The 10,000-nt window shown below is 46.8% G+C and overlaps 1 protein-coding gene across 1 annotated transcript in view; it reads right to left on the bottom strand.

The window, feature by feature from the left end:
• Positions 1-10,000, bottom strand: part of LOC139410566 (anthrax toxin receptor 2-like) — a 138,058-nt gene that overhangs the window by 75,015 nt on the left and 53,043 nt on the right. The gene's annotated exons all lie outside the window — the stretch shown is intronic.

Below are 10,000 nucleotides of genomic sequence, written 5' to 3' on the forward strand. Positions count from 1 at the left end.
CTAGAGCTTGGGGTCTGATCCATACTAGAGCTTGGGGTTGATCCAGACTAGAGCTTGGGGTCTGATCCATACTAGAGCTTGGGGTCTGATCCATACTAGAGCTTGGGGTTGATCCAGACTAGGGCTTGGGGTCTGATCCATACTAGAGCTTGGGGTTGATCCAGACTAAAGCTTGGTTTTCTGATCCATGCTAGACTGACTGGAAGATGAGTGCCTGGTCAGGTCACTAAACACACACACACACACACACGCACAGGCATGTACTTGCATGTACTCACAAATGCCTGTATGCACACAGACACATTCACACAAACATACATACAGTCGTGTACAAAAGTTTTGAGAATGACACAAATATTAATTTTCACAAAGTTTGCTGCTTCAGTGTCTTTAGATATTTTTGTCAGATGTTCCTATGGAATACTGAAGTATAATTACAAGCATTTCATAAGTGTCAAAGGCTTTTATTGACAATTACATGAAGTTGATGCAAAGAGTCAATATTTGCAGTGTTGACCTTCTTTTTCAAGACCTCTGCAATCCACCCTGGCATGATGTCAATTAACTTCTGGGCCACATCCTGACTGATGGCAGCCCATTCTTGCATAATCAATGCTTGGAGTTTGTCAGAATTTGTGGGGTTTTGTTTGTCCAGCGCCTCTTGAGGATTGACCACAAGTTCTCAATGGGATTAAGGTCTGGGGAGTTTCCTGTCCATGGACCCAAAATAACGATGTTTTGTTCCCCGAGCCATTTAGTTATCACTTTTGCCTTATGGCAAGGTGCTCCATCATGCTGGAAAAGGCATTGTTCGTCACCAAACTGTTCCTGGATGGTTGGGAGAAGATGCTCTCGATGGATGTGTGGGTACCATTCTATATTCATGGCTGTGTTCTTAGGCAAAATTGTGAGTGAGCCCACTCCCTTGGCTGAGAAGCAACCCCACACATGAATGGTCTCAGGATGCTTTACTGTAGGCATGACACAGGACTGATAGCGCTCACCTTTTCTCCTCCGGACAAGCTTTTTCCGGATGCCCCAAACAATCGGAAAGGGGATTCATCAGAGAAAATGACTTTACCCCAGTCCTCAGCAGTCCAATCCCTGTACCTTTTGCAGAATATCAGTCTGTCCCTGATGTTTTTCCTGGAGAGAAGTGGCTTCTTTGCTGCCCTTCTTGACACCAGGCCATCCTCCAAAAGTCTTTGCCTCACTGTGCGTGCAGATGCACTCACTCCTGCCTGCTGCCATTTCTGAGCAAGCTCTGTACTGGTGGTGCCTCGATCCCGCAGCTGAATTAACTTCAGGAGACGGTCCTGGTGCTTTCTGGACTTTCTTGTGCACCCTGAAGCCTTCTTCACAACAATTGAACCGCTCTCCTTGAAGTTCTTGATGATCCAATAAATGGTTGATTTAGGTGCAATCTTACTGGCAGCAATATCCTTGCCTGTGAAGCCCTTTTTGTGCAAAGCAATGATGACAGCACGTGTTTCCTTGCAGGTAACCATGGTTGACAGAGGAAGCTTCCAGTCTGTTATTCAAACTCATTCAGCATGACAGAGTGATCTCCAGCTTTGTCCTCGTCAACACCAACACTTGTGTTAATGAGAGAATTTGGTCCTTTTGTTCGCAGGGGTAAAATGGAGCGAATTTTTTGGGGGAGATTCAGTTCGTTTGCATGGCAAAGAGGGCAATTAATTCAAATTATTCTGATCACTCATCATAACATTCTGGAGTATATGCAAATTGCCTTCATACAAACTGAGGCAGCAGACGTGAAAATTAATATTTGTGTCATTCTCAAAACTTTTGGCCACGACTGTACTTGGGCGCATACAAATGTGCATATGCACACACAAACACACATCTCTCTCATCCCAGAGTGATGTGCCTAGCAGGCCTGTCCTGTCTGTGCCAGGGGTTGTGACATGGCTACTGACTGACTAGCAGGTTGTCCACAATGTGATTCCACTCAAAGACAAGATGCCTTCACGTGTTTTATATCTGCATACAAAGCATTCCCCCGGACAGGGACGCTTGGCAGGTGTCAGTCACTAGAGAACATTTAGTCACTTCAGATAAGATACTGGCTTAGAACAGCACTGACATTGATATGTAAGAAAGACAGGACAAACAAAAAATGAACCCAGTGAAAGGGGTCAGATCCGGTCCCCTACTAACAGATTCTCAGAGTAGGAAGGGCTGATCTAGGGTCAGATCCGGTCCCCTACTAACAGATTCTCAGAGTAGGAAGGGCTGATCTACGGTCAGATCCGTTCCCCTACTAACAGATTCTCAGAGTAGGAAGGACTGATCTAGGGTCAGATCCGGTCCCCTACTAACAGATTCTTAGAGTAGGAAGGGCTGATCTAGGGTCAGATCCGGTCCCCGGATAACAGATTCTCAGAGTAGGAAGGGCTGATCTAGGATCAGATCCGGTCCCCTACTAACAGATTCTCAGGGTAGGAAGGGCTGATCTAGGATCAGATCCGGTCCCCTACTAACAGATTCTCAGAGTAGGAAGGGCTGATCTAGGATCAGTTTAGGCTTTATGTTACCAGTTTAGTGTCTTGATTTAAAGAGTCAAAGTATATTACCGGTTCAGTGTCTTGATTTAAAGAGTCAAAGTATATTACCGGTTCACTGAATTGATTTAAAGAGTCAAAGTATATAACTGGTTCACTGAATTGATTTAAAGAGTCAAAGTAAATGACCAGTTCAGTGAATTGATTTAAAGAGTCAAAGTATATTACCGGTATGAAAAGCTCATCACACCTAAACCTGTATGACTTATACAATAGCAGACTACTACAACCTGCCCCGGTGCCTGGGTAGCAACGAGTACATGTTTAACTGCCAACATTCAGTATCTCTTCTTATTCTTCCTCGTCCTCTTCCTCTTCCTCCGGGAAGAGAACTCCAAAACCAGATCACATTATGTTGATTATTCACCGAAAGATGAATATGCCATCGTCGCAGGTTAGCTGTGCATTTTACAAAATGTGTTTTTTTCAACAAAATGCAGAGTAATTATGGCATATCGTAGGTTGAAAAGCCGCTTCATTCACAGTGAACTACTCTGATACCAGTATACCACTGCTGTTAATGTTGCTACTGCACTGCTGTCACAATAATAATGTGAAAATAATAAATTAAGGTTAATTAAATGCTATTTGACTCATAAATTACTGGAAATAAATCCAGTAATAATGTCTGTTTGTCTGCCAGTCGACCCAACCTTCTCTCTCTGCAGTATAAATCAGGTAGTAATGTCTGTCCACCTGTCTGTCTACTGGTGGGCTCTGCTCTCTCTGTCTTGTAGAATGATTAGCATGTAGCATGATTAGCATGTAGCATGATTAGCATGTAGCATGATTAGCATGTAGCATGATTAATATAATATAATTGTCGGCAGTACTGTGAAACTGGTGGATTATCTCATTGTATTAAGTAATTATGCAGCAGACTTCCTGGACATATTGTGGGATAAATGAAGCATTATACAAACCTGATTTCCTGGACATATTGTGGGATAAATGAAGCATCATACAAACCAGATTTCCTGGACAGACAGTGAGCTCCAAAAGTATTGGGACAGTGATTTATCTTGTGTTTTTTTGGGGGGGGGGCTCTGTATTCCAGCACTTTGAATTCGAAATGATACAGTGACTATGAGGTTAAAAAGAACACCTGTATGTGAGAAATGCTGTTCATTGACGACCATCTCAATGGTCAACAGCATAGTGCACTCAAAGCTCATCACTAAGGACTAAGGACCCTTGTACTAAACACCTCCCTCTGCAACTGGATCCTGGACTTCCTGACGGGCCGCACCCAGGTGGTAAGGGTAGGCAACAACACGTCTGCTATGCTAATCATCAACACTGGGGCCCCTCAGGGGTGCGTGCTTAGTCCCCTCCTGTACTCCCTGTTCACCCATGACTGCATGGCCAAGCACGACTCCAACACCATCATTAAGTTTGCTGATGACACAATGGTGGTAGGCCTGATCACCGACAATATAGGGAGGAAGTCAGAGACCTGGCAGTGTGGTGCCAGGACAACAACCTCTCCCTCAACGTGAGCGAGACATCGGAGGCGATTGTGGACTACAGGAATAAGAGTTCAGAGCATGCCCGCATTCACATCGACAGGGCTGTAGTGGAGCTGGTCGAGCTTTAAGTTCCTTGGTGTCCACATCACTAACAAGCTATCACAGACGTGAAGAGGGCACGACAACGCCTATTCCCCCTCAGGAGACTGAAAAGATATGGCATGGTTCCTCAGATCCTCAATAAGTTCAACAGCTGCACCTCACTGCTTGATTAGAAAACTGCTCGGCATCCAACCGCAAGGCACTACAGAGGGTAGTGCGAACGGCCCAGTACATCACTGGGGCCAAGCTTCCTGCCATCCAGGACCTCTATACCAGGCAGTGTCTGAGGAAGGCCCTAAAAAATGTCAAAGACTCCAGCCACTCAAGTCAAAGACTGTTCTCTCTGCAACCGAACAGCAAGCGGTACAGGCCAAGTCTAGGTACAAAAGGCTCCTTCCTCAAGTGATAAGACCGCTAAACAGTTAACCAAATAGGTACCCGGACTATTTGCATTGGCCCCCTTTTTTATTCTGCTACTGAGTAACACCTTCACCTTGGAACACCGTCACCTAGGAACACCGTCACCTAGGAACACCTTCACCTAGGAACACCTTCACCTAGGAACACCATCACCTAGGAACACCTTCACCTAGGAACACCTTCACCTAGGAACACCGTCACCTAGGAACACCGTCACCTAGGAACACCTTCACCTAGGAACACCTTCACCTAGGAACACCTTCACCTAGGAACACCTTCACCTAGGAACACCGTCACCTAGGAACACCGTCACCTAGGAACACCGTCACCTAGGAACACCGTCACCTAGGAACACCGTCACCTAGGAACACCTTCACCTAGGAACACCGTCACCTAGGAACACCTTCACCTAGGAACACCTTCACCTAGGAACACCGTCACCTAGGAACACCTTCACCTAGGAACACCTTCACCTAGGAACACCTTCACCTTGGAACACCTTCACCTAGGAACACCGTCACCTAGGAACACCGTCACCTAGGAACACCGTCACCTAGGAACACCGTCACCTAGGAAAACCGTCACCTAGGAACACCGTCACCTAGGAACACCTTCACCTAGGAACACCGTCACCTAGGAACACCTTCACCTAGGAACACCGTCACCTAGGAACACTGTCACCTAGGAACACCTTCACCTAGGAACACCGTCACCTAGTAACACCTTCACCTAGGAACACTGTCACCTAGGAACACCGTCACCTAGGAACACCTTCACCTAGGAACACCTTCACCTAGGAACACTTTCACCTAGGAACACCGTCACCTAGGAACACCTTCACCTAGGAACACCTTCACCTAGGAACACCGTCACCTAGGAACACCGTCACCTAGGAACACCTTCACCTAGGAACACCGTCACCTAGGAACACCTTCACCTAGGAACACCTTCACCTAGGAACACCGTCACCTAGGAACACCTTCACCTAGGAACACCTTCACCTAGGAACACCTTCACCTAGGAACACCTTCACCTAGGAACACCGTCACCTAGGAACACCGTCACCTAGGAACACCGTCACCTAGGAACACCGTCACCTAGGAAAACCGTCACCTAGGAACACCGTCACCTAGGAATACCTTCACCTAGGAACACCGTCACCTAGGAACACCTTCACCTAGGAACACCGTCACCTAGGAACACCGTCACCTAGGAACACCGACACCTAGGAACACCTTCCCCTAGGAACAACGTCACCTGGGGAACACCGTCACCTAGGAACACCGTCACCTAGGAACACCTTCACCTAGGAACACCGTCACCTAGGAACACCTTCACCTAGGAACACCTTCACCTAGGAACACCTTCACCTAGGAACACCGTCAACTAGGAATACCTTCACCTAGGAAAACCGTCACCTCGGAACACCTTCACATAGGAACACCTTCACCTAGGAACACCTTCACCTAGTAACACCGTCACCTAGGAACACGTCACCTAGGAACACCTTCACCTAGGAACACCTTCACCTAGGAACACCTTCACCTAGGAACACCGTCACCCAGGAACACCGTCACCTAGGAACACCTTCACCTAGGAACACCTTCACCTAGGAACACCTTCACCTAGGAACACCGTCACCTAGGAACACCGTCAACTAGGAACACCGTCACCTAGGAACACCTTCACCTAGGAACACCTTCACCTAGGAACACCGTCACCTAGGAACACCTTCACCTAGGAACACCTTCACCTGGGAACACCGTCACCTAGGAACACCGTCACCTAGGAACACCTTCACCTAGGAACACCTTCACCTAGGAACACCTTCACCTTGGAACACCTTCACCTAGGAACACCGTCAACTAGGAACACCGTCACCTAGGAACACCGTCACCTAGGAACACCGTCACCTAGGAACACCGTCACCTAGGAACACTGTCACCTAGGAACACCTTCACCTAGGAACACCGTCACCTAGGAACACCTTCACCTAGGAACACCGTCACCTAGGAACATCGTCACCTAGGAACACCGTCACCTAGGAACACCGTCACCTAGGAACACTGTCACCTAGGAACACCTTCACCTAGGAACACCGTCACCTAGGAACACCTTCACCTAGGAACACCGTCACCTAGGAACATCGTCACCTAGGAACACCGTCACCTAGGAACACCTTCCCCTAGGAACAACGTCACCTGGGGAACACCGTCACCTAGGAACACCGTCACCTAGGAACACCTTCACCTAGGAACACCGTCACCTAGGAACACCTTCACCTAGGAACACCTTCACCTAGGAACACCTTCACCTAGGAACACCGTCAACTAGGAATACCTTCACCTAGGAAAACCGTCACCTCGGAACACCTTCACATAGGAACACCTTCACCTAGGAACACCTTCACCTAGTAACACCGTCACCTAGGAACACCGTCACCTAGGAACACCTTCACCTAGGAACACCTTCACCTAGGAACACCTTCACCTAGGAACACCGTCACCTAGGAACACCGTCACCTAGGAACACCTTCACCTAGGAACACCTTCACCTAGGAACACCTTCACCTAGGAACACCGTCACCTAGGAACACCGTCAACTAGGAACACCGTCACCTAGGAACACCTTCACCTAGGAACACCTTCACCTAGGAACACCGTCACCTAGGAACACCTTCACCTAGGAACACCTTCACCTGGGAACACCGTCACCTAGGAACACCTTCACCTAGGAACACCTTCACCTAGGAACACCTTCACCTAGGAACACCGTCACCTAGGAACAACTTCACCTAGGAACAACGTCACCTAGGAACACCGTCACCTAGGAACACTGTCACCTAGGAACACTGTCACCTAGGAACACCTTCACCTAGGAACACCTTCCTAATATTGAGTTGCACCCGCCGTCCCCTTTGCCCACAGAACAGCCTCAATTTGTCGATGTATGGACTATACAAGATGTTGCTAGCCCATGTTGACTCCAATGCTTGTGTCAAGTTGGCTGTATGTCGTTTAGGGTGGTGGACCATTCTTGATACACACCGGAAACTGTTGAGCATGAAAAACCCAGCAGCGTTGCAGTTCTTGACACAAATCGGTGCGGCCTGGTACCTACTACCATGTTTAAAGGCACTTAAATATTTTGTCTTGCCCGTTCACCCTCAACGGCACCATTGTCTCAAGGCTTAACAATCTTTCTTTGACCTGTCTCGTCCCCTTAATCTACACTGATTGAAGTGGATTTAACAAGTGACATCAATAAGGGATCATAGCTTTCACCTGGATTCACCTGGTCAGTCTATGTCCTGGAAAGAGCAGGTGTTCCGATTGGTTTGTACATTCAGTCTATATTATTTATATTCCAGACTCCGGTCTCTGGTCCAGAAGCAAATTTCCTGCAATTCTATCAATTTTTGCTATTGGGTTTTGTACTGTGTATGTATACTGTATACTGTATACTGTATTCTCATTCTAATATTTATTCTGTATACTGTATTCTCCACATAGCTCATTATAATATTTATACTGTATACTGTGTGTGTGTGTGTGTGTGTGTGTGTGTGTGTGTTTGTGTGTGTGTGTGTGTTGCATGCGTGTGTGTGTGTTGCATGTGTGTGTGTGTGTGTTGCATGCGTGTGTGTGTGTTGCATGTGTGTGTGTGTGTGTGTGTGGGTGTGTTGCATGCGTACGTGTGTGTGTGTGTGTGTTGCATGCGTACTTGTGTGTGTGTGTGTGTGTGTGTGTGTGTCACTGGATACTTAACCATCTGCCATACACCCTGAGCAGGCCCAAAGCTGCAACACCAACACCAGGTTCCACCAACCAATCACAGCCACTCATAGGCATCATCCCCATTTTATGGTCCAATTAGAGTAGCTGACGCTAATCCCATTCATTTTTTTTTTTAACTCTGCATTTTTTATTTATTTTTAACATTCATGTTGAGTCAAGCTGTTTCTGCGTAATATTGTGACAGTGTCTGCAGCAGGTAGAATATAGTCACATTTAAAATGACGCACGTTCATTAGGGGGGAAAAATGAACCTATTTGAGAGGAATGCTGTGAAGGTAATCCCCATAAAGGATTGGCCACAGTGATTACCAGAGAATATAACTCCACATTGTAAATACTGTACCTGTTGAAGTTAATCGGACAGGAACTGTGACGATGAGAAAAGGTAAAAGGCTGGTCGAGGTCATAGCAGGAGAAAAACTCAATTCAAACCTCTCAGCCAGTAGACCCTTGTGTCTGACTGACAGCATCAGATATAATATCTCACTGTTAATCAATTCAATTAATCTAGAATCTTCTGTTTCTCTCTAAGCCCACGACCACACCGCCCATACATTCCTGGAGGACTTTAAAACCACAGATTCCCTTTAAAACCACAGATTCCCTTTAAAACCACAGATTCCCTTTAAAACCACAGATTCCCTTTAAAACCACAGATTCCCTTTAAAACCACAGATTCCCTTTAAAACCACAGATTCCCTTTAAAACCACAGATTCCCTTTAAAACCACAGATTCCCTTTAAAACCACAGATTCCCTTTAAAACCACAGATTCCCTTTAAAACCACAGATTCCCTTTAAAACACTGGTGTGTACAAGATAGACATATCAGGGTGGGGTGTAATTCATATCAGGGTGGGGTGTAGTTCACATCAGGGTGGGGTGTAGTTCATATCAGGGTGGGGTGTAGTTCATATCAGGGTGGGGTGTAGTTCATATCAGGGTGGGGTGTAGTTCATATCAGGGTGGGGTGTAGTTCATATCAGGGTGGGGTGTAGTTCATATCAGGGTTGGGTGTAATTCACATCAGGGTGGGGTGTAGTTCATATCATGGTGGGGTGTAGTTCACATCAGGGTGGGGTGTAGTTCATATCAGGGTGGGGTGTAGTTCATATCAGGGTCAGGTGTAATTCATATCAGGGTGGGATGTAATTCACATCAGGGTGGGGTGTAGTTCATATCATGGTGGGGTGTAGTTCATATCAGGGTGGGGTGTAATTTACATCAAGGTGGGGTGTAATTCATATCAGGGTGGGGTGTAATTCATATCAGGGTGGGGTGTAATTCATATCAGGGTGGGGTGTAATTCACATCAGGGTGGGGTGTAATTCACATCAGGGTGGGGTGTAGTTCTGTGTTCCTATAAACATAAATAAAGGTTTAATTCACTACACCGCCTGTATGACCTTGTGCCTGGCAGGGTTCCATGTGGGAAGGAGAGAGAGATTGTGTGTGTGTGTGCGTGTGCGTGTGCGCGTGCGTGTGTGTGTGTGTGTGTGTGTGCGTGCGTGCGTGCGTGCGTGCGTGTGTGTGTGTGTGTGTGTGTGTGTGCGCGTGTGAAACATGCAATAAGTATGTGTGTTCCCATTTGTGTATCTGAGTGTGTATGGGGCTCATCCTGCTGAAGC

Source organism: Oncorhynchus clarkii, chromosome 6, assembly GCF_045791955.1.
Source record: "Oncorhynchus clarkii lewisi isolate Uvic-CL-2024 chromosome 6, UVic_Ocla_1.0, whole genome shotgun sequence".
Lineage (NCBI taxonomy): Eukaryota > Metazoa > Chordata > Actinopteri > Salmoniformes > Salmonidae > Oncorhynchus > Oncorhynchus clarkii.